Source organism: Anomaloglossus baeobatrachus, chromosome 2 (genome assembly GCF_048569485.1).
Source record: "Anomaloglossus baeobatrachus isolate aAnoBae1 chromosome 2, aAnoBae1.hap1, whole genome shotgun sequence".
Classification (NCBI taxonomy): domain Eukaryota; kingdom Metazoa; phylum Chordata; class Amphibia; order Anura; family Aromobatidae; genus Anomaloglossus; species Anomaloglossus baeobatrachus.
Genome location: NC_134354.1, coordinates 551904918 through 551929115, shown reverse-complemented (window position 1 = coordinate 551929115; position 24198 = coordinate 551904918).

Below are 24198 nucleotides of genomic sequence, written 5' to 3'. Positions count from 1 at the left end.
GAGGGTGTCTCATAGACGCCTGACATGATTAATCTAGGACTTATTGGCAGCTATGGGCTGCCATTAACTCCTTATTACCCCGATTTGCCAACGCACCAGGGTAAATCGGGAAGAGCCGGGTACAGTCCCAGAACTGTCGCATATAATGTATGCGGCAATTCTGGGCGGCTGTTGTCTGATATTGTTAGGCTGGGGGGCTCCCCATAACGTGGAGCTCCCCATCCTGAGAATACCAGCCTTCAGCCGTATGGCTTTATCTGGCTGGTATTAAAATTGGGGGGGACCGCACGCCATTTTTTTTAATTATTTATTTATTTATTTCACTGCACAGTATAGACCCGCCCACTGGCTGCTGTGATTGGGTGCAGTGAGACACCTGTCACTCAGCGTGGGGGCGTGTCTCACTGCAACCAATCATAGGCGCCTGTGGGCGGGGAAAGCAGGGAATACGAGATTGTTTAATAAGCGGCCGGCTTTTTCAAAATAGTAAAAGCCGCCGGAGCAGTGAGAAAGCCGTGCAGCGCCGCGCCGGAGATCGGGGAACGGTGAGTATGAGAGAGGGGGGGAAACTGACCGACAGACTGTGAGAGAGGGACAGAGATAGTGACGGACCGACAGAGAGAGAATAGAGACCGAGAGGGAGGGACCGACTGACAGGGAATAGTGATTGACAGACATTGGGAGACATCGCTCGTTTCCAGTGTTTTAGGAAACATGCGAGAAATGTATTTAGAAAATCGGATGTCACTAAGATGGTGTGAATGCCGTCCCGTGACATCCGATTTTTTACACGCTCCCATAGACTTGCATTGGAGAAACTCGCAGTAGAAACTCGCAAAAAAGCAGCATGCTGCGATTTTTTTCTCGGTCCGATTTGGACTGAGAAAAAATCGCAGATGAGAGCTGAATCATTCACTAACATGTGTCCGATTCCAATGCGAGTTTTTCTCGCATTGCTCTACTGCGAGAAACTCGCAAGTGAGAAGCAGCCCTAAGGGTGGAAACACATCTATGCGAGTAAAATCGGTCCGACTGGGCTGAAAAAAAACTCGGCTGAGTTTAGTTCACGTTAGGTGCGAGTGCAACGCAAGTGCGATGCTATTTCTGAGATTTTACTAGCGTGTGTAATGCGTGTGTAATGCGTGTGTAATGCGTATTTTTTACTATGTCATCTGCCATTCAGCGCTGCTACATGGCCGCTGACAGCAGACACAGACAGCCATGTAGCAGAGCTGAATGGCAGATGACAGCAGACACAGACAGAGCCGCACTGTCATAATGAACTCGGGTGAACTTAACCCGATTTCATTGTCATGCTGCGGCTCTGTCTGTGCCGCGTCCTGATTAGCGGTCACCTGTGAAGGACTCACCGGTGACCGCTAATCCCCTGAGTGACTGAAGTTAGCAGCCCTCTCTCATACTCACCAATCCCCGGCGCTGCACGACATTCACACTGCTCCGGCGGCTTTTACTATTTTGAAAAAGCCGGCCGCTTATTAAACAATCTCGTATTCCCTGCTTTCCCCGCCCACAGGCGCCTATGATTGGTTGCAGTGAGACACGCCCCCACGCTGAGTGACAGGTGTCTCACTGCACCCAATCACAGCAGCCGGTGGGCGGGTCTATACTGTGCAGTGAAATAAATAAATAAATAATTAAAAAAAATGGCGTGCGGTCCCCCCCAATTTTAATACCAGCCAGATAAAGCCATACGGCTGAAGGCTGGTATTCTCAGGATGGGGAGCTCCACGTTATGGGGAGCCCCCCAGCCTAACAATATCAGCCAACAGCCGCCCAGAATTGCCGCATACATTATATGCGACAGTTCTGGGACTGTACCCGGCTCTTCCCGATTTACCCTGGTGCGTTGGCAAATCGGGGTAATAAGGAGTTATTGGCAGCCCATAGCTGCCAATAAGTCCTAGATTAATCATGTCAGGCGTCTATGAGACACCCTCCATGATTAATCTGTAAGTTACAGTAAATAAACACACACACATGAAAAAATCCTTTATTAGAAATAAAAAACACAAACACATTCCCTCATTACCAATTTAATAAGCCCCAAAAAGCCCTCCATATCCGGCGTACTCCACGGACCTCCAGCGTCGCTTCCAGCATGAAGGTGACAGGAGCTGCAGAAGACACCGCCGCTCCGGTCACCTCCAAGCAGCAACTGAGGTGAGTAGCGCGATCTGCTGAGGTGTCACTGAGGTTACCCGCGGCCACCGCTGCATCCACCGCTGGATCCAGTGACAGCGGGTAACCTCAGTGACACCTCAGCAGATCATAGATTCCGAAAAATGAGAATGCTACGGGTTTCACTTTTTTTGGACAAACTTGTGAATTTTTTTAACCCCTTAAGTAAAAGCAATCGTATATATGTTTGGTGTCTACAAACTCATACTGACCTGAGACATCACACAAATACATCAGTTTTATCATATGGTGAACATGGTGATAAAATATCCCAAATACTGTTGTGTGATCACACTTTTTTCTGCAGTTTTTGCACACTTGAAATTTCTTTGCTCTTTTCCAGTACACTATATGGTAAAACTTATAGTTTCATTTAAAAGTACAGCTCGTCTGGCAAAAAACAAGCCCTTATACAGCAAGATTGACGGAAAAATAAAAAAGTTACGGCTCTCGGAAGAAGGAGAGGAAAAACGCCCGTGTCAAGAATGTGTCTGGACCTTCAGGTGCTGCAGCTGGGACCAGCTGCAGAGGGATCCAGCTATCATCCAGACGTAAATGGACGCTGTCCCTTTAAGGGCTTTAGGCTGGTTTCACATCAGCAGAAAAACACAAAACGCATGTTGCTAGATCTTTTTGTTAGAGTACAATGCATGCCACCGCAAGTGAACGGATCGTTTTTTTACAGGATCTGTCTACCGGATCCAGCATAAAAACGGACCGTTCACTAGCGTTTGCATGCGTTTGTGTGCTGCTTTTTTTTTTAACAACCCCACAAAGGGATATATACATTGTTTGACTGTTCTGTTGTGTTTATATATATATACAGTGCCTACAAGTAGTATTCAACCCCCTGCAGATTTAGCAGGTTTGATAAGTTGCAAATAAGTTAGAGCCTGCAAACTTCAAACAAGAGCAGGATTTATTAACAGATGCATAAATCTTACAAACCAACAAGTTATGTTGCTCAGTTAGATTTTAATAAATTTTCAACATAAATGTGTGGGTCAATTATTTTTCAACCCCTAGGTTTAATATTTTGTGGAATAACCCTTGTTTGCAATTACAGCTAATAATCGTCTTTTATAAGACCTGATCAGGCCGGCACAGGTCTCTGGAGTTATCTTGGTCCACTCCTCCATGCAGATCTTCTCCAAGTTATCTAGGTTCTTTGGGTGTCTCATGTGGACTTTAATCTTGAGCTCCTTCCACAAGTTTTCAATTGGGTTAAGGTCAGGAGACTGACTAGGCCACTGCAACACCTTGATTTTTTCCCTCTTGAACCAGGCCCTTCTAAAATCATGTAAAACACAGCAATGAGACTCCAAGCGGAGTCTCCCTTTTTTCCAAAAATTGGGCCAAACAGACAACACTTCAGTGGCAGCACTTGTGCCCCAGTTGTACACTTCACAGGTACATTTGCATCAAGCACATTCAAAAATATGCTATTCTTAACCGTCCCCAGGATGACACCGGGGTAGGTAGCAAAGTCTTTCCCGATCCCAGCTCTGTTCATCTTGGATCATTTTTAAAAACACAGCAAGCAAGGGTTACTCCAAGCGGAGTCTCCCTTTTTACCAAAAATTAGGCCCCACACACGCCCACCCCTTCAGTGGCAGCACTTGTGCCCCAGTTGTACACTTCACAGGTAGATTTGCATCAAGCACATTCAAAAATACGCCATCCTTAACCATCCCCAGGATGACACTGGGGTAGGTAGCAAAGTCTTTGCTGAACCATGACTTGTTCATCTTGGCTCCTTTTAAAAAACACAGCAAGCAAGGGTTACTTCAAGCAGAGTGTCCCTTTTTTCCAAAAATTGGGCCCCACACACACCCACCCCTTCAGTGGCAGCACTTGTGCCCCAGTTGTACACTTTACAGCTAGATTTGCATCAAGCACATTCAAAAATACGCCATACTTAACCGTCCCCAGGATGACCCCGGGGTAGGTAGCAAAGTCTTTGCTGAACCATGACTTGTTCATCTTGGCTCCTTTTAAAAAACACAGCAAGCAAGGGTTATTCCAAACAGAGTCTCCCTTTTTTCCAAAAATTGGGCCACACACACAAACCCACCCCTTCAGTGGCAGCAGTTGTGCCCCAGTTGTATACTTCACAGCTAGATTTGCATCAAGCACATTCAAAAATACGCCATCCTTAACCGTCCCCAGGATGACCCCGGGGTAGGTAGCAAAGTCTTTGCTGAACCATGACTTGTTCATCTTGGCTCCTTTTAAAAAACACAGCAAGCAAGAGTTACTCCAAGCGGAGTCTCCCTTTTTTCCAAAAATTGGGCCACACACACACCCACCCCTTCATTGGCAGCACTTGTGCCCCAGTTGTACACTTCACAGGTAGATTTGCATCAAGCACATTCAAAAATATGCCATCCTTAACTGTCCCCAGGATCACACTGGGTTAGGTAGCAAAGTTTTTGCTGATCCCAGATCTGTTCATCTTGGATCATTTTTAGAAACACTGCAAGTTGTCGCGGGCGGGGAGGGCGCTGCGCTCACCACGCTCGGGTCCGGCGCTGCTGCTGCTGCTCGGTGGCTCAAGCGGTGGGCCGGATCCGGGGACTCGAGCGGCGCTCCTCGCCCGTGAGTGAAAAGGGGATGGTTTGGTTTGGGGATGTAGTCCGTGACGCCACCCACGGTTTGTGGTGATAATGGGACACCACCGCTGCTCTGGATGGGGATCCCGGGAGCGATGACAGGGAGCAGCTGAGATGTTTCTCTCCCCTCCGGGGGTAAGGGGGGTTTGGTAGTCCCGGGGCCCGGTGATAGCAACTGGAGGGTGGATGGCAGGAGTTGGGGAGGTGCAGGGTCGCGGGGGCAGCGCAGTGCCAGACGGCACGGTGGTACTCACTCAGCCAGTAACGTACACGGAGTCTCTGGTAAAACAAACGGCTGGATGGACAGGTCCCACAGATGGCTGCGGTATTCACTCCCGGTAGGTTGGCGGTGACTGTCTCTCCCTGCACCTTTGATGTGTTTTTGGCCCCGATTGCTTCCCACCGGCGACCCGCTCCCTAGCGGTGTATTTGCCAGAGGAGCCCCTTTTGCCCGCAGGCGCTGGCCATGGGAACTCTAGCTGTGGCGGTAGCTGTATTTCCCTTCACGGTTGAGCGGTTGCCTTCAGTCGGGTCTTTGCTGCTGGGAAACCCTGGAGGTTCCCATCACTCACGGATTTGACCGGTTTAACGGCGACTCCAAGCCTGGTCGGGGTCCATAGGCCCTGCCGAGTGGTGCTGGCTTCTCTTCGCTCCCCGGTCCGGTACCGGCGGGCCACCGCCCGTCCCCGGTCCTTACGGTTGTGCGTCAATCAGCCTCGCCTGCAGACGGTCACCACCGTCTGCCAACCTTGCTGTTTGTGCCCGGGCCACGTACCCGGACATGGCCAGTCTGCTCCACTACCACTTCCCTCAACTCTCAAACTGTTCTCTCCGACTACTGCCTTCCTTTTCCCGCCTCCAGGACTGTGAACTCCTCGGTGGGTGGGGCCAACCGCCTGGCTCCACCCCACCTGGTGTGGACATCAGCCCCTGAAGGGAGGCAACAAGGATTTGTGTGTGACTCTGGTGTTCCTAACCGGGGTGTGGGGTGTTTTTTTGCTATACATGTGACGTCCTAGCTTGTCCAGGGCGCCACGCAAGCAAGGGTTACTCCAAGCGGAGTCTCCCTTTTTTCCAAAAATTGGGCCACACACACACCCACCCCTTCAGTGGCAGCACTTGTGCCCCAGTTGTATACTTCACAGGTAGATTTGCATCAAGCACATTCAAAAATACGCCATCCTTAACCGTCCCCTGGATGACACCGGGGTAGGTAGCTAAGTCTTTCCTGATCCCAGCTCTGTTCATCTTGGCTCCTTTTAAAAAACACAGCAAGCAAGGGTTACTCCAAGCGGAGTCTCCCTTTTTTCCAAAAATTGGGCCCCACACACACCCACCCCTTCAGTGGCAGCACTTGTGCCCCAGTTGTACACTTCACAGGTAGATTTGCATCAAGCCCATTCAAAATCCACAAGCATTTACTCTCCCCAGGATGACACAGGGGTAGTAAATTCCTTTTGGATCCATGACTTGTTCATTTTGATGAATGTTAGTCTGTCCACATTGTCAATGGACAGACGCGTGCGCTTATCTGTCACCACACACCCAGCAGCACTGAAGACACGTTCAGAGACAACGCTGGCAGCTGGACACGACAAAATCTCCAAGGCGTAAGTGGAGAGCTCTGGCCATTTTTCAAGATTTGAAGCCCAAATTGAGCAAGGCTCCATTTGCAAAGTCATGGCATCGATGTTCATTTGGAGATACTTCTGTATCATCCTCTCCAGCCGTTGACTATGTGTCAGACTTGTTGTCTCAGGTGGCCTTGCAAAGGATGGTCTAAAAAAATTATGAAAAGATTCAATAAAATTGCTGTTACCAGCACCAGATACGGTGCTACTGGTACGGGTAGACTGTTGAAGATGACGAGACCGTCCCATGTTTGTCAAGTTACAACTGGGAGATTCACTCCCTGCCCAACGGTTGTTTGATGGAAAAGCCGAGCTAAGATCGAGTAACAGCTTCTGCTGATACTCCTGCATACGTGCATCCCTTTCTATGGCTGGAATTGAATTATGTCACAAAATTTGGACTTGTACCGGGGATCTAATAGTATGGCAAGCCTATTGTCATCATCACTTCTAATTTCGACAATACGAGGGTCATGTTGGAGGTAGTGCAGCAAGAAAGCGCTCATGTGTCTTGCGCAGCCATGCGGACCAAGTCCACGCTGTGTTTGTGGCATAGAGGTGCTAACCGTTCTTTCTTCCTCTGACATCTCCCCCCAACCTCTTTCAACAGAAATTTGACCAAGGTCTCCCTCATCCGCTGAGTCTTCCATGTCCATGGACAGTTCGTCCTCCATTTCTTCATGTTCTCCTGCACCTTCCTCAATATTTCGCCTGCTACTATGCGCCCTTGTTGATCCCTGTCCCCCATGGTCCCATGCCTGCCGCGTTGGTGATGATGAACGTCTGGACCTTGGTGATGTTGTTGTGTCTTGCGCATATGAATCCTCCTGTAGCTCCTCCCCTTTCTGTTGTCCCACCCCCTGACTCCGAATAGTGTTTAGCGTGTGCTCCAGCATGTAAATGACTGGAATTGTCATGCTGATAATGGCATTGTCAGCGCTAAACATATTCGTCGCCATGTCGAAACTGTGCAGAAGGGTGCATAGGTCCTTGATCTGAGACCACTCCATCAGGGTGATCTTCCCCACCTCTGCATCTCGTTGGCCCATGCTATACGTCATGATGTATTGCACCAGGGCTCGACGGTGCTGCCACAGTCGCTGTAACATGTGGAGAGTCGAATTTCAGCGTGTCGGCACATCGCATTTCAGGCAATGAACCGGCAGGCCGAAAGACTTCTGGAATGATGCAAGTCGTTCAGCAGCGGTGGTTGAACGGCGGAAGTGAGCAGACAGTTTTCGTGCCCTGTTCAGAAGGCCATCTAGGCCGGGATACTGTGTTAAAAATTGCTGCACGACAAGGTTCAACACGTGAGCCATACAAGGCACGTGTGTCACGTGTGTCACCATGCCCAGGCGAAGGGCCGCACCCAGGTTTTCAGCATTGTCGCACACGGCCTTACCAGACTGCAGGTTGAGTGGAGACAGCCATTTATTAAACTAAGTCTCCAGAGCTGCCCACAACTCAGCCGCTGTGTGACTCTTATTTCCAAGACATTTCAAGCTAAAGACCACTTGATGCCGTTGCACTCTGCTGCCAGCATAGTAATGAGGGGTGCGTGATTCCTTCTGCGCAGGTAGAACGCTGGTGGCCTGACAGGCAGGCTTGAGGTGGAGGTGGAGGACCCAGACGAGGTGGAGGAGGCAGAAGTAGTGGCAGAACTTGGACAGACAGAGGATTGACACACAAATCGTGGGGACGGCAAGACTTGTGCAGCAGACCCTTCACCATCTATCACCATAGTTACCCAGTGCCCAGTCAGCGACATGTAACATCCCTGTCCATTGTTACTGGTCCAAGTATCGGTGGTGAAATGCACCCGTTGACACACAGAGTTTCTCAAGGAAGTGGTGATGTTGTGTGCGACATGCTGGTGTAGCGCGGGCACACCTTTCTTAGAGAAGTAGTGGCGACTGGGAATCTGGTACTGGGGCACAGCGACAGACATAAGGTCTCCAAAATCCTGTGTGTCCACCAGGCGGAAAGGCAGCATTTCGGTAGCCAAGAGCTTACAGAGGGATAAAGTCAACCTCTTAGCTTTGTCATGGGTCGCAGGAAATGGTCTTTTATTTGTCCACATCTGAGGGACAGAGATCTGGCTGCTGTGTGTAGACGGTGTTGAGCAGGGTGTCCCTGGAAAAATGCAGCTTTGTGAGCAAAGTGCAGGCGTAGACATGATGTTGCCTTCATCCAACGTTGGTGCTATCGATGTCTGAGAGAGCTGTACACACGCACTTGTTTCCCCTTCCAAATTAACTGACGACCTACCAAGCAAACTGCCTGTTGCGGTTACAGTGGTGGAAGTTGTGCGTGGAAAACCAGGTGTGACAGCTGTCCCCACAGTCCTAGAAGATGAAGAGCGCGCGGATGCACTGGAAGGGACAGGGGGTGGATGGTTCGCTCCGCTAGGCCGCATTGCAGCACGGTGAGCTTCCCACTGGGACATATGATATTAATTCATGTGACGATTCATGGAAGAAGTTGTCAAACTGCTGAGGTTTTGCCCTCTACTAACAGAATCACGACAAATTTTACAGATCACATAATTTGGGCTATATTTTGCTATGTCAAAAAAGAACCAGGGTAGGCAAGGCTTAGAGGGCATGCGACCTGCTGGTCCACCCCGACTAGTGCTCAGAGGCACAGTGGTGGCTGAGGATGCAGTTGTAGACGTGCTACCAGTACTCCGACTCTGTCAAGGAAGGCGCAAGGTAACTTCATCGTCAGTTGCATCCTCCTCCACCGCCTCTGTTGACCTCCTCGAGTGCCTGACTGTGGGTTGACAGTAGGTGGGATCTAGAACTTCCTCATCAATTGTTGTGTTTGCACTCCCCTCACCCTCAGACCGAGCCTCTTCTTGCCCTGACCGAATATTTAAGTTGACATCCCAATCTGGTATCTGCGTCTCATCGTCATCAGTATGTTCCTCATTGTCTATTACAACAGGTGTTTCAGTTTGTAAATAAGGGTCAACATTATGCTCAGAAACCTGTTCACCACGGCCTGAATCAGAGTCACAAAGGTTCTGGGCATCACTGCAGACCATTTCCTGGTCTATACTCACTGTAGCTTGGGAGCAGACCTCTGATTCCCAGGCTATAGTGTGACTGAACAGCTCTGCAGACTCAGCCATCTCAGTTCCACCATACTGTGCAGGGCGGATGGAGACTTCAGAGCTGGGAGAAAGCAAGTGTGATTAAGATGACAACTCAGAGGACTGGTGTTTTTTGGATGCGGTAGTTGAGGTGGCGGAGAGGGCACTTGTTGGACCACTTGAGATCCATTCAAGCATTTTCTTTTTTTGGCCATCATCTACCTTTGTTCCAGTTGTTCGTGTCCGTAAAAAAGGGAGCACATCGGATTGTCCACGGTAAGTAGTAGACATCTTACTTTTGCTGGAAGATGGTCAATCTTCAGCAGATGTTAATGGAGCTATGCCAGCTTCCCCATGGACAAACCCTTGTTTTCCTTTTCCAATACGCCTCTTCCCCTTTCCACCAGCATCTGTCATTTTGCCACTCATTTTGATTGCGACAAGATTTTGCACTTAAAATGTGGTAGTAAAAATTGAGAGGTAGTGTAGATTGCAGTGGTGGTCTATCTTCATTAACAGCCGAATAAACAACAATAACTATCCCTGACAATGCAACTACGGCCCTTAAACTGGCAGCATAGATTGCTAGTGTAATGGCTTATTAATAATGAGCTTGAGTGTGCAATGCAGTGGTGCTGCAAATAGCTTTGCACTAGTGGGACACTAATGGAAGTCCAACAGCCACTTTTAGGATGCCACTAAGTTTACTCAGTGTTTGCTAGTATAATGGCTTAGTAACAATGAGTTTGAGTGTGCAATGCAGAGGTGCTGCAAATAGATTTGCACTAGTGGGACACTAATGGAAGTCCAAGAGCCACTTTTAGGATGCCACTAAGTTTACTCAGTGTTTGCTAGTATAATGGCTTAGTAACAATGAGTTTGAGTGTGCAAAGGGCAGGAGGGTACAGTGGCAGGGTTGTGGGTCAGTGTACAGGAAAGGAAGCCTCACTTTCTATCCCTCCTAATGGGGAAATGCAGCGAGGAACTCCCTGATCTTAGCTACACAGACGCTGTTATCTATAGCTGTGCTCTGACCCTGCTGTTATTAGCCCTTACAAGGGCTAATAGAAACTTCTATCCCTATACTGTATAGCACTGTGTGTAGAGCGTACACAGCAGTATCGGAGACAGGAGCTACGCTAGCGGTGACTGACACCCAGACGCAGAAGAGATAATGGCGTCCGGACGGGCAGATACCCGTTTTTATAATGCAGGGACATGTGACATGGACATCCTATCACACATGCCGCTGCTTCTCTGGCTAAAAGTCCACTTAGCTGTGCGTGTGTCTGGGATTGTCTGACATGCTGGCCCGCCCCACTACACGCGCGCGCTTAGGGAAGGAAGACAAGGGAAAAAAAAGGCGATTGCCATTATCCCAGCAGCAGTGATCTGAATGCGCTGTTCCTGCACACTATACGCTGAAATTTCATAATAGTGTGAGTCACAGAGTGACTTACACTATTACAGCGGAAAGCCAGCTAGTAATTAGCTTGGCTTTTTGCTGCTATAACCGTTGTCGAACGTAACTAGAACTATTGAGCTTTAGCAAAAAGCTCGAGTTCTAGTTCAATCTAGAACAGCCCCCAAAATCACTCGACCCGCGAACTGGAGTACCACGAACCGCGAACCGCGCTCAACTCTAATATCGACACTACTGCCCACATCATCACTGCACACATCCCGACATTACCGCCTACATCTCCGCACACATCCCGACATTACCGCCTACATCACTGCACACATCCCGACATTACCGTCCACAACATCACCACACACATCCCGACACTACTGCCCTCATCATCACCGCACAATCCCTGCACTACAGCCCTCATCATCACCGCACACATCTCGACACTACCGTCCTCATCATCACCGCACACATCCCTGCACTACAGCCCTTATCATCACCGCACATATCCCGACATTACCGCCTACATCACCGCACATGCAGGCACTACTGTCCCCATCACACCGCACACAAACTGGCATTACCTCAGTGACGTCATCTCTGACAGCGCGACTCCCTTCAGTTGCTGCGTGGAACTCCCAGGAGCGGCGGTGTTCTACGACCGCTCCTGTCAGCTTCATGTAGCAAAGCTGAGAGCGTCGCGGGACCTAGTGTGGATTACGCCGGACCTGGAGGGGTGTTTGGAGTTTTTATTAAAGTGGTAAAAGAGGGTGTTTTTTTGTCTTTTATTCCAAATAAAGGATTTTTTCGGGTGTATGTGTTTATTTAGTTTCACTTACAGGTTAATCATGGAATGTGTCTCATAGACGCCTGCCATGATTAACCTAGGACTTAGTGGCAGCTATGGGCTGCTGCCATTAACTCCTTATTACCTCGATTGCCACCACACCAGGGCAATTCGGGATGAGTTGGGGCGAAGCGCCAGGATTGGCACATCCAATGGATGTGCCACTTCTGGGGCGACTGTGGCCTGCTATTTTTAGGCTAGGGAGTGTCCTATAACAGTGGACCTCCTTAGTCTGAGATTACCAGACCACAGCTGTCCGCTTTACCTTGGCTGGTTAACCAATTTGGGGGGGACCCCACGATTTTTTTTTTTTTTTAAATTAATACATTTTAAATAACAGCATGGGGTGCCCTCTGTTTTGGATTACCAGCTAAGGTGAAGCTGCCAGCTGTGGTTTGCAGGCTGCAGCCATTTGCTTTTCCCTAGCTGCCCAGAAGAGATATGGGGGACCCCACGTTTTGTTTTTCAAATATTTATTTTTTGGCTAAATACAATGCCAAGCACACTTTTATGTCACATGAAAGTCACAAAAGGGTATCAGCTTAGAATATGCAGGGGGGTAGGACATTATATATGTCTTTCTCATCTATCTATCTCTCTATCTATCCCTCTATCTATCCCTCTATCTATCCCTCTATCTATCCCTCTATCTATCCCTCTATCTATCTATCTATCTATCTATCTATCTATCTATCTATCTATCTATCTATCTATCTATCTATCCGTCTATTCATTCATTCATTCATTCATCCCTCTATCTCTATATCTATCTATCTATCTATCTACCTCTATATCTACTCATCTATTTCTCCTTCTTGCTGCTTCCTTTTTTTTGCGGTCGGCAAAAAAAAACACAAGGCACACGGAAGAGAGAGAGATATAGATAGATAGAGATAGATAGATAGAGATAGATAGAGGGATTTGCGCCCATTGAAATACATTGCAGCTACTGCCGTAACGTACAGGATCCAGTGAGATGCAGTTTTTGAACGGAGGCAAAAAACGCAACATGTTGCGCTTTTGCTTCAAGGTAAAAAACTGCAACTCACCGGATCCTGACATAGCCGCAAATGCATGTTGCTGCAAGTCCATTGACATTGCATTGAGCTGACAACGGAACCAGCAACATGCGTTTTGCGTTTTTCTGCTGCCCGTTTGCCGCAGAGAGGTCGTTCTAAAACAAAAAAACATTTTCTTCTAATTAGCGATGTTGTTCCTCGTTCTTGCGGCAGCACACATCGCTGTGTGTGACACCGCAGGAGCGACGAACATCTCCTTACCTGCCTCCACCGGCTATGTGGAAGTAAGGAGGTGGGTGGGATGTTTATGTCCTGCTCATTTCCGCCCCTCCGCTTCTATTCAACGGCTGCCCTGTGACGTCGCTGTGACGCCTCACGACCCGCTCCCTTAGAAAGGAGGTGGTTCGCCAGCCAGAGCGACGTCGCAGGACAGGTAAGTCCGTGTGATGGGGGTAAGCGAGGTTGTGCGCGACGGGGACAACCGACTGGGGCGGGTATGATCGCTTGCGATCTCGCTAGCGAGATCGCAGCGTGTAAAGCCCACTTTAGTCCTAGGGTCTGGCTAGGAGATAGGGGCACGTTGGAGGGCCACACCTCCTAACCCTTACAGATACCTGTGGTTGAAGGCAAGTGCAGGGCCCTCCAGAGTCAGGGTCAGTGCAGGAGCCCCTGGTTACCCCCCCCCCCTTTGTGTTTTAGCCTCCCTTATTCCCAGGAGTCCATTTGCTTGGTGTCTCTCCCCACACCCAACATGACATTATAATCCATCGAAAAATTTGTAGAATTCTCTAAAATAAAAAAATAAAAAAGTGCGTTGACGTTTTACTTTGTTTTTGTATTATGGATCCTGTTTCAGAATTGACCCAACAACTTTACAATCTCTCTTTGGAAGTTATGAGGATTACAAAATCCATTCAGGAGAAAGTTGATGTGTCTGATGCGGCCCGTTTAGAGCCAAAAATGGCGCTTCCTGATAATTTTTCAGGAGGTAGAGAGAAATTTACAGCCTTCAAGGAGGCATGTAAATTATATTTTCGTCTAAAGGCCGCTTTACGCGCAATAACATCGCTAACACAATGTCGTTAGGGTCACGAAATTCGTGACGCACATCCGGCCTCGTTAGCGACGTCGTTGCGTGTGACACGTACAAGCGACCGCTAACAAGCAAAAATACTCGCCTTATCGTTGCACGTTGACACGCTGTCCAGTTCCCAAATATTGTTGCTGCTACAGGTACGAAGTTGTTCGTCGTTCCTGCAGCAGCCCACATCGCTATGACACCGCAGGAATGAGGAACCTCACCTTACCTGCGGTCGCTGGCAATGAGGAAGGAAGGAAGTGGGCGGGATGTTACATCCCGCTCATCTCCAGCCCTCCGCTTCTATTGGGCGGCCGCTTAGTGACGTCGCTGTGACGCCGAACAAACCACCCCCTTAGAAAGGAGGCGGTTCGCCGGTCACAGCGACATTGCTAGGCAGGTAAGTAGTGTGACGGGTCCGAGCGATGTTGTGCGCCACGGGCAGCGATTTGCCCGTGACGCATAACCGATGGGGGCGGGTACGCATGCTAGCGATCTCGTTAGCGAGATCGCAGCGTGTAAAGCGGCCTTTAGGCATCGCTCTTCTGAAGCAGCTCAGCAGCAGGTCGGCATCATTATATCCCTGCTGCAAGGGGATCCTCAGTCTTGGGCATTTTCATTGCCGGAAGACGCCGCTTGTCTTCAGTCAGTTGAAGGCTTCTTCAAAGCTTTGGGCCTTATCTATGATGACCCTGACTGAGTCTCGTTGACTGAGTCTAGACTATGTCGGCTGCAGCAGGGATATCGGTTATCTGAAGCCTATTGTTCTGAATTTCGTAGCTGGGCTACGGATACTAAATGGAATGATCCGTCATTTAGAAGTCAGTTTTGTCATGGTCTTTCTGAGAAATTTAAAGATGCTCTTACGGTGTATGATATTCTTTCTTCTCTAGATTGGGCCATATCTTTAGCTATATGTGTTAACAGAGAAAGGATAGAACTTTTTTCCAGATGACATGTCCAAAGGTGAAATGTCTTCCTCTGGAAGACAATCCGGGGGTGAGGGGTGGGGGATTGTGGCAGATGAACCCATGCAGCTTGGTGGAGCCACCACTTCCTGTGCCTCTCCTGTTGTCTGCAGAAGGACAGGAGCGTGTTTTTTTTGCGATAAACCTGGTCATTTTGTTGGAGCTTGCCCCCTTATTCCTAAACATCCTGGGGTGCCTGAGTCTCATGTTACAGTTGGTGGGGTGGAAGCAGTGAATCAGGTTATGTCTTTTTCTTTTACCTGTAGTTTCCATTTTCTCCTGCCTGCCGAGGTGTCACTGGAGAGCAAAACTATTAAATTGATGTTTTTGTGGTTTAGTGGTGCCGGGTTTTTTTAGTGGATCCCCTCTTCACATGGTTTGCCTTTCAGTACCTTAAATAACCCGGTTTCCATTTTTGCCATTTACTCTGCACCACTTGCTCAAAGACATTTGTCTCAGATGGTACATGGTATTAAATTGACAATGAGATCAGGGCAGCATGAGTGGATTTCATGCTACGTGTTGAAAGGTCTTCCCACTCCCATTGTGCTGGGTTTACCTTGGTTGATTAAACATAACCCAGTAGTAGATTGGCAGGCGCGACTTATTTCTGATTGGAGTGACTTTTGTTATGATAATTGTTTGGGGACTTCCTTATCCTCTGTCTTTCCTGTCTCTCTTCCATCCTTTCTTTCTGATTATGACAATGTTTTCTCTGAGAAAGGATGCCAGGATCTTCCCCCTCCATCGGGTGTACAACTGTCCTATTAATCTTGTTCCCTGAGGTAAGCTACCCAAATCTAGACTGTATAGTTTATCAGGGCCTGAGAGACAGGCAATGAAGGAATTTATTACCGAAAATATAGAGAAGGGACATATTAAGCCACCATCACATTTAACGACTAACCAGTGATCCCGAAAATGAGATGACCTGATAAGGATCGCTGGTAAGTCGCTGGGAGGTCGCTGGTGAGATGTCACACAGTTAGACCTTACCAATGATGCAGTAATGATGAGCGACCTATATAACGATGAGCAACCTGTATAGGAGGTCATTGTTAGGCCGGTTTCACACATCCGGTTTTTTGCCGTTTTGCCGGATGCGGCGCTCTCCCGTACAGTTAATACAGTACAATGACAGCGCAACAAGTGCCGGTCACATGCTGTCATGTGACCGGCGCATGTGACCCGGAAGTTACAGCGCTGTTATTGTACTGTATTAACTGTACGGGAGAGCGCCGCATCCGGCAAAACGGCAAAAAGCCGGATGTGTGAAACCGGCCTTAGGTATCAAACACAGCTATGTGTCCTGTCCAGCAGGACATCACCTTTGAAGAAAATGGTTCGGACCCTTCGGCAACGACTAGCGATCTCACAGCAGGGGTCTGATCGCTGGTAGGTGTCACACATAACGAGATCGCTGGTAAGATCGTTACTGCGTCACAGAAACGGTGACGCAGCAACGATCTCGTTAGCGATCTCGTTGTGTGTGATGGGACCATTAAGCGGGCTTTACACGTTACGATATTTCTAGCAATGGCTAGCGATATCGTACGCAAAAGCACCCGCCCCCGTCGTGCATGCGATATTGTGTGATCGCTGCCGCAGCGAACATTATCGCTATGGCAGCATCACACGCACTTACCTGGACGGCGACGTCGCTGTGACTGCCAAACAATCCCTCCTTCAAGGGGGAGGTGCATACGGCGTCACCGCGACGTCACTAAGCGGCCGGCCAATCAAAGCGGAGGGGCGGAGATGAGCGGGACGAACATCCCGCCCATCTCCTTCCTTCCTCATTGCGGGCGGGATGCAGGTAAGGTAAGGTTCCTTGCTCCTGCGGTGTCACACACAGCGATGTGTGCTGCCGCAGGAACGAGGAACAACATCTTTAAACAACCATTAACAATTTTTGGTTTTAGGACGACCTCTCCATGGTGAACGATTTTCACCACTTTGGAGGATGTTTAAGGTCGCTGGTAAGTGTTACACGCTGCGATACCGTTAATGACGCCGAATGTGCGTCACTTACGACGTGACCCCGACAATAAAACATTAACGATATCGTAGCGTGTAAAGCCCCCTTTAGACTTTCATCTTCACCGATGGCGGCAGGTTTTTTCTTTTTTAAAAAGAAAGACGGAGGCCTTTGTCCTTTTTTGGACTTCCGGGAACTGAATCTTATCACAGTTTGTGACCCGTACCCTCTTCCTCTTATTCCTGATCTATTTAGCCAGGTGGTGGGAGCTAAGTGGTTTTCCAAGTTGGACTTGAGGGGCGCGTACAACTTGGTTAGGATCAAGGAGGGGGACGAATGGAAAACCACTTTCAATACCCTCGACGACCATTTTGAGAGTCTGGTTATTCCATTTGGTCTCACCAATGCCCCTACGGTGTTTCAGCACTTTATTAGTGACATTTTTTATCATCTGGTGGGTAGATTTGTGGTGGTCTAAATGATGAGATTTTGATTTATTCACCTTATTTAGCAACTCATGACACTTATGTCCTACAGGTTCTTCAAATTTTACGGGAGAATAACTGGTACACCAAACTTGAAATATGTGTGTTTGCTGTGCAGGAGGTGCAGTTTCTATGGTACCTCTTGTCTCTCACTGGTTTTCGGATGGATCCCAGGAAGGTCGAGGCTGTGTTGGCCTGGAATCGTCCGGAAAACCTGAAAGCCCTACAGTGATTTTTGGGGTTTACGAATTTGTTTTATCGTAAATTCAACAAGAATTACTCTGAGATCGTTAAACCTCTTACCGATCTAACGAAAAAAGGTGCTGATTTTTCCACATGGTCTGATCCTGCTCAGCAGGCCTTTTCTTCTTTGAAGAGGTGTTTTGCTACTGCTCCCATACTTTGCCAACCTGACGTTTCGCAACCTTTCATCGTGGAGGTCAATGAGTCAGAGGTAGGAGTTGGGGCAGTTTTGTCGCAGGGGCCATTGCCTGGTAAATGGCGTCTGTGTGCATTTTTCTCTAAGAAGCTCTCTGCTGTGGAGAGAAATTTTGACGTAGGTAATAGAGAGCCCCTTGCTATTAAATTGGCGTTTGAGGAGTGGCATTATTGGTTGGAGGGGGCAACTTATCCTATTACTGTCATTACCAATCTTAAGAATTTGTCATATTTAGCATCCGCCAAACATCTTAACCCCAGACAGGCCAGATGATCCCTGTTTTTTTACTAGGTTTGATTTCACTGTTACCTACCGTCCCGGGGTTAGGAACGTCAAGGCGGACACTCTTTCACGTAGTTTTCCCGTGGTGGTGATCAGGAGAATCCTGTTCCCATTCTGCAACAGAGGGTGGTTGTTTTGGCTCTTTGACCTGATTTAGAGACTGCTGTTTTGGAGGCTCAGGGGGATTCCCATGCCTCCTGTCCTACAGGGAGACTTTCTGTGCCCTCTCACCTGCATTATAAATGCACCTGCTCTGTAATAGTCTCAGTGTTCTGTTTAAAGCACAGAGACCATCATGAAGACCAAGGAACTCAACAGGCAGGTCCATGATACTGTTGTGGAGAAGTTTAAAGCCGAATTTGGTTACAAAAAGATTTCCACAACTTTAGACATCCCAAGAAGCACTGTGCAAGCGATCATATTGAAATGGAAGGAGTATCATACCACTGCAAATCTACCAAGACCCGGCCGTCCCTCAAAAATTTCATCTCAAACAAGGAGAAGACTGATCAGAGATGCAGCCAAGAGGCCCATGATCACTCTGTATGAACTGCAGAGATCTACAGCTGAGGTTAGAGAGTCTGTCCATAAGACAACACTGTGGGACAGCACTGAGGACTCTCTGTTCTTTTAAACAATTTTTTTCATAAGACAACAATCAGTCATACACTGCACAAATCTGGCCTTTACGGAAGAGTGGCAAGAAGAAAGTAATTTCTCAAAGATATCCATAAAAAGTGTTGTTTAAAGTTTGCCACAAGCCACCTGGGAGACACATCAAACATGTGTAAGAAGGGGCTCTGGTCAGATGAAACCAAAATCGAACTTTTTGGGCACAATGCCAAATGATATGTTTGGCATAAAAGCAAAACAGCTCATCACCCTGAACACACTATCCCCACTGTCAAACATGGTATTGGCAGCATCATGGTTTGGGCCTGCTTTTCTTCAGCAGGGACAGGTAAGATGGTTAAAATTGATGGGAAGATGGATGGAGCCAAATACAGGACCATTCTTGAAGAAAACCTGTTGGAGTCTGCAAAAGACCTGAGACTGGGATGGAGATTTGTCTTTCAACAATACAATAATCACAAAAAATGTAGCAAAATCTACAATTGAATGGTTCACAAATAATCGTATTTAGGTGTTAGAATGGCCAAGTCAAAGTCCAGACCTGAATCCAATCGAGAATCTGTGGAAAGAGCTGAAAAATGCTGTTCACAAACACTCTCCATCCAACATCACTCAGCTCAAACTGTTTGCAAAGGAAGAATGGCCAAGAATTTCAGTCTCTCGATGTGCAAAACTGATAGAGACATATCCCAAGCGACTTGCAGCTGTAATTGCAGCAAAAGGTGGCGCTAACCCATTAAAATTTAATAAAGTATACAAAGTATTAACTTAAAGGGGACGAATAATATTGCACGCCCCAATTTTCAGTTTATTATATTTTATAAAAGTTTAAATAAGCAATAAATTTCGTTCAACTTGTGTCCCACTTGTTGATTCTTCACCATAAAATTCACACTTTTTTATCTTTATGTTTCAAGCCTGAAATGTCAGAAAGGTTGAAAAATTCAAGGGGGCCGAATACTTTTGGAAGGCATTTTATATATATATATATATATATATATATATATATATATAGTGTGCATATATCTATATTTATGTATATAGTGTATATATAACATGTACTGTAAAAATGCAAGAAGAATTACCCGGCTTTGGGATGTACTTAGTTTAGCACTTTACTGATATTTGATGTGGTGTTCTAGAGCAGGGTTCCCCAGTCCTCAAGGCCCACCAACAGTGCATGTTTTCAGGATTTCCTTAGCATTGCACTGCTGTTGGAACCAGCACCTGGGCAGGTAATTACACTAACACCTGTGCAATACTAAGGAAATCCCAAAAACCTGCACTGTTGTTGGGCCTTGAGGACTGGAGTTGGGGACATCTGTTCTAGAGAATAGTAGGTTCTAGGTAGCTGCAACCTGCTTAAAACTTCTGTAAGTGACTGATTTATTGGTATGTCAAATTTACTGCAGATTGGTCAGAACATTTGGCCATAAATTAATATTTCTTCTAATTTCATTTTTTGGTGAATACGTCTTAGGCTATGTGCCCACGGGAGCTCGTACCTGCGGATACATCTGCAGGTACGGCCGCAGGTTTACTGCAGCTGCCCGCTGGCATTTGCAGCTATTTTTATCTGCGGTAGTACAACGGAATAGCTGCGGTAAACCAGCAGACTTTCATTAGATTTACCTGCGGACATCCCGGCCTCTATCTCCATAGTGGAGGGCAGGGATTTCCGCAGGTAAATCCGCAGGAATAATTGACATGCAGTTATGTGCGGCTGCGGGACATCCGCAGCATATTCCGCAGCCGCACATTCCGCAGCGTGGATACAGACACTCCCCATGTCCCATAGGATAACATGGGGAGTGTCTGTACATGCTAAAACCTGCAGATTTATCTGAAAAATCTAGATAAATCTGCAGGTTTTTCACGACAAAATCCGCAGAAGCAAGCTCCCGTGGGTACATAGCCTTAGAGAGAAAACTTGTTGTAAAATCTTCTGAAGTCAATAATGTATCTCAATTTATCTATGCCACAAATTTAGGGAAGATTGGTCCAGTCATTTTGCTGTAAATTAATATTTGTGTTTGAGTTCTTTTTATTCCTTGACAAATATCTTGAGAACTTTAGGACCTAGAGAGCATAAGCCCAGTCTAAAACCTTCTAAAGTCCTAAATTCTATCCTATATGCTAAATTTAGAGCACATTTGTCAAGTCACATGACTGTAAATTAACGTTTGTTTTCATGTTTCCTCTTTTGGGAAATATCTCGAGAACACTTTTGTATTAGGTTTTTTCATGCAAAGGCTTTAGAAACCTGAAGCCTAATTAAAAACCTCCTGAAGTTCCTAATTTATCTGTGTAGCAAAGTTTGTGAAGATTTTCCAGTTGTTTGGCTGTAAATCAATATTACCGTTGATGTTTTGTTTTTTGTTTTTTGCAAAGATCTCAAAAACGGTAGGTCTGAAAGAGCTGACACCTGATCAAAAACCTGCCAATTTGTCTGATCTGCCAATGTCTTAGATTTTGGGCAGAATGGTATAGTCATTTGGCTGTAAATTTAATATTTCTTTTACTTTTTAATTTTTAGGTGAACATCTTAAAAATAACAAGCCTGACAGATCTGAAGTCCAGTTTAAATTCTTCAGAAGTGTCTGATTAACCTATATGTCAACTTTCAGAAGGACAACGACGAAAAAACATACTGCCAGAACTTCAATGGATTGGTTTAGATTAAAATGTACTCATATGTTTCAATGGCCCGGTCAAAGTCCAGGCCTAAATCCCATTGAGAATCTGTGGAAAGACTTGAAATTTGCTGTTCAGACACTTTCCATCCACTCTACTTGAGGTGGAGCTATTTTGCAGAGAACAATGGGCGAGCACACTGTTTAACATGACACTATATTGATAGACTTTTTATGCTTTTTAAAATGTAACAATGTAAATATAATCTTTTTTGGAAGAATATGTCATTCCTATGTTTATACTCAGGCAGTGCTAACTGAAGTAGCAATGGTTTTTGACATGGGTGGTCTAAATATTATCCCTGTTTGGGGCATTTCAACTGGTAAGTTATTTGGTAACCTTTAATTAGTTGCGTGGAGTCCATTGGACCCCAAGTGAGTTTTCTTTTGACACATTTCCATAGGAATGGAAGGTAGGAAACCATCCATTTTGGTAGCTTCATAGGTTGGGCATTCTTCCCTCTTTAGTGCATTGGGAGGCAGGGTGTTACAGTGACCCCACACAACTAATACTGTAAAGCGGGCTTTATACGCTGTGATCTCGCTAGTGAGATCGCAAGTGATTGTACCCGCCCCCGTCGGTTGTGCAACACGGGCAAATCGCTGCCCGTCGCGCACAACCTCGCTTACCCCGTCACACTGACTTACCTGTCTGGCGATGTCGCTCTGGCCGGCGGTCTGCCTCCTTTCTAAGGAGCAGGTCGTGTGGTGTCACAGCGACGTCACACGGCAGCCGTCCAATAGACGTGGAGGAGCGGAGATGAGCGGGACGTAACATCCTGCCCACCTTCTTCCTTCCGCATAGCCGGTGGAGGCAGGTAAGGAGATGTTCGTCGCTCCTTCGGTGTCACACATAGCGATGCGTGCTGCCGCAGGAACGAGGAACAACATCGCTATTGAGAGGTAAACAATTTTTTGCTTTAGGACGACCTCTCCGCAGCAAACGATTTTTGCGACTTTTGCAATCTTTTTAGGTCGCACATAACTGTTACACGCTACGATATCGTTAATGACGCTGGATGTGCGTCACAAACACTGTGACCCTGATGATAATTCATTAACGATACCGTAGCATGTAAAGCCCGCTTAAGTATTTTGATGCTACAAACTGAAGGTTAAATGAAGACGCTGTAGCTTTTTAACAAGCTTACTAAAAAAAATTTTAATGTTGAGATAAGCAACAAGTTTGCAGTTTGCAAAGTTAAGAAGTGGCAGCATTTTAACAAACTATTTAAAAAAGTTCCCCTTTATTGGGATCAGATGCAGATTTGCTATTTTGAAAGTTAAGCGATAATGTCTCTGTAGACAGCTGTGCAAAATGGTCCATTTTAGGACCAGTTGCAAGGTTATTAGGGATGAACGAATACCTCAAATATTCGGCTTCATGAATATTTTCTGAATAGGTTGCCGCTATTCGACTATTCACGAATATTCGATGTGCATTGTAAGTCTATGGGAAACCCGAATACCAACTATTCGGAACAATTTGGGCTTCCGATAGACTTACATTGTGCATCGAATATTCGCATAGCGGCGAGTTATTCGTCAAATATTCGCGAAGCATGATTTTCTAATCAACAAACGTTCCTCCTGAGCAGTTGTCTTGCGGGGTCTGCCAGACCTGGGCATGTCAAAAACATCTCCAGTCTCTTCAAATCTTTTTTTAATTCTTTGTACTTGACGCTGAGACACATTAAAGATGCCAGCCACCTCTGCAGTGGATCTGGTCTTCAGCCTCTTGATAATCAAGGCTTTGGTCAAAGGGTGGATTTTTGGCATGTTGTCAGAGGTCAAGTTGCAGTTCAAGTGAAGGTCTGGGGTGCTGGGTTTCTTTTTATACACACCCACAAATTACCCGATCATTTAGTGAGCACAGGTGAGGATGTAAACTCTATTGGGTGCATTATATGACAAGGTGACAAAACTTTTGTCTTCCCAAATTCTGACCTTTCTGTTTTCATTAAATGATCAATATTTCAGCTTTGCAGCAACTTTATTTTTATAACCTAAACCAAATTTGGGAGGGTTTCAGCTTTCAAAAGAGTAAAGGTCCAGTCACACTAAACAACTTACCAGCGATCCCAACAACGATAGGGATCGCTGGTAAGTTGCTAGGAGGTTGCTGGTGAGATGTCACACTGCGACGCTCCAGCGATCCCACCAGCAACCTGACCTGGCAGGGATCGCTGGAGCGTAGCTACACGAGTTGCTGGTGAGCTCACCAGCAACCAGTGACCAGCCCCCAGCGCCGCGTGGAAGATGCTGCGCTTGGTAACTAAGGTAAATATCGGGTAACCAACCCGATATTTACCTTGGTTACCAGCGCACGGAGCTACACGTGCAGAGAACAGGGAGCAGCGCACACTGAGCGCTGGCTCCCTGCTCTCCTAGTTACAGCACACATCGGGTTAATTAACCCGATGTGTCCTGCAGCTACATGTGCACAGAGCAGGAGCCGGCAGCACAGGCAGTGAGAGCGGCGGAGGCTGGTAACAAAGGTAAATATCGGGTAACCAAGGACAGGGCTTCTTGGTTACCCGATGTTTACTGTGGTTACCAGCCTCCGCAGAAGCCGGCTCCTGCTGCCTGCACATTTAGTTGTTGCTGTCTCGCTGTCACACACAGCGATCTGTGCTTCACAGCAGGACAGCAACAACTAAAAAATGGCCCAGGACATTCAGCAACAACCAACGACCTCACAGCAGGGGCCAGGTTGTTGCTGGATGTCACACACAGCAACATCGCTAGCAACGTCACAAAAGTTGTTCGTTAGCAGTGATGTTGCTAGCGATGTTGCTTAGTGTGACGGGGCCTTTACTTATGAAACCA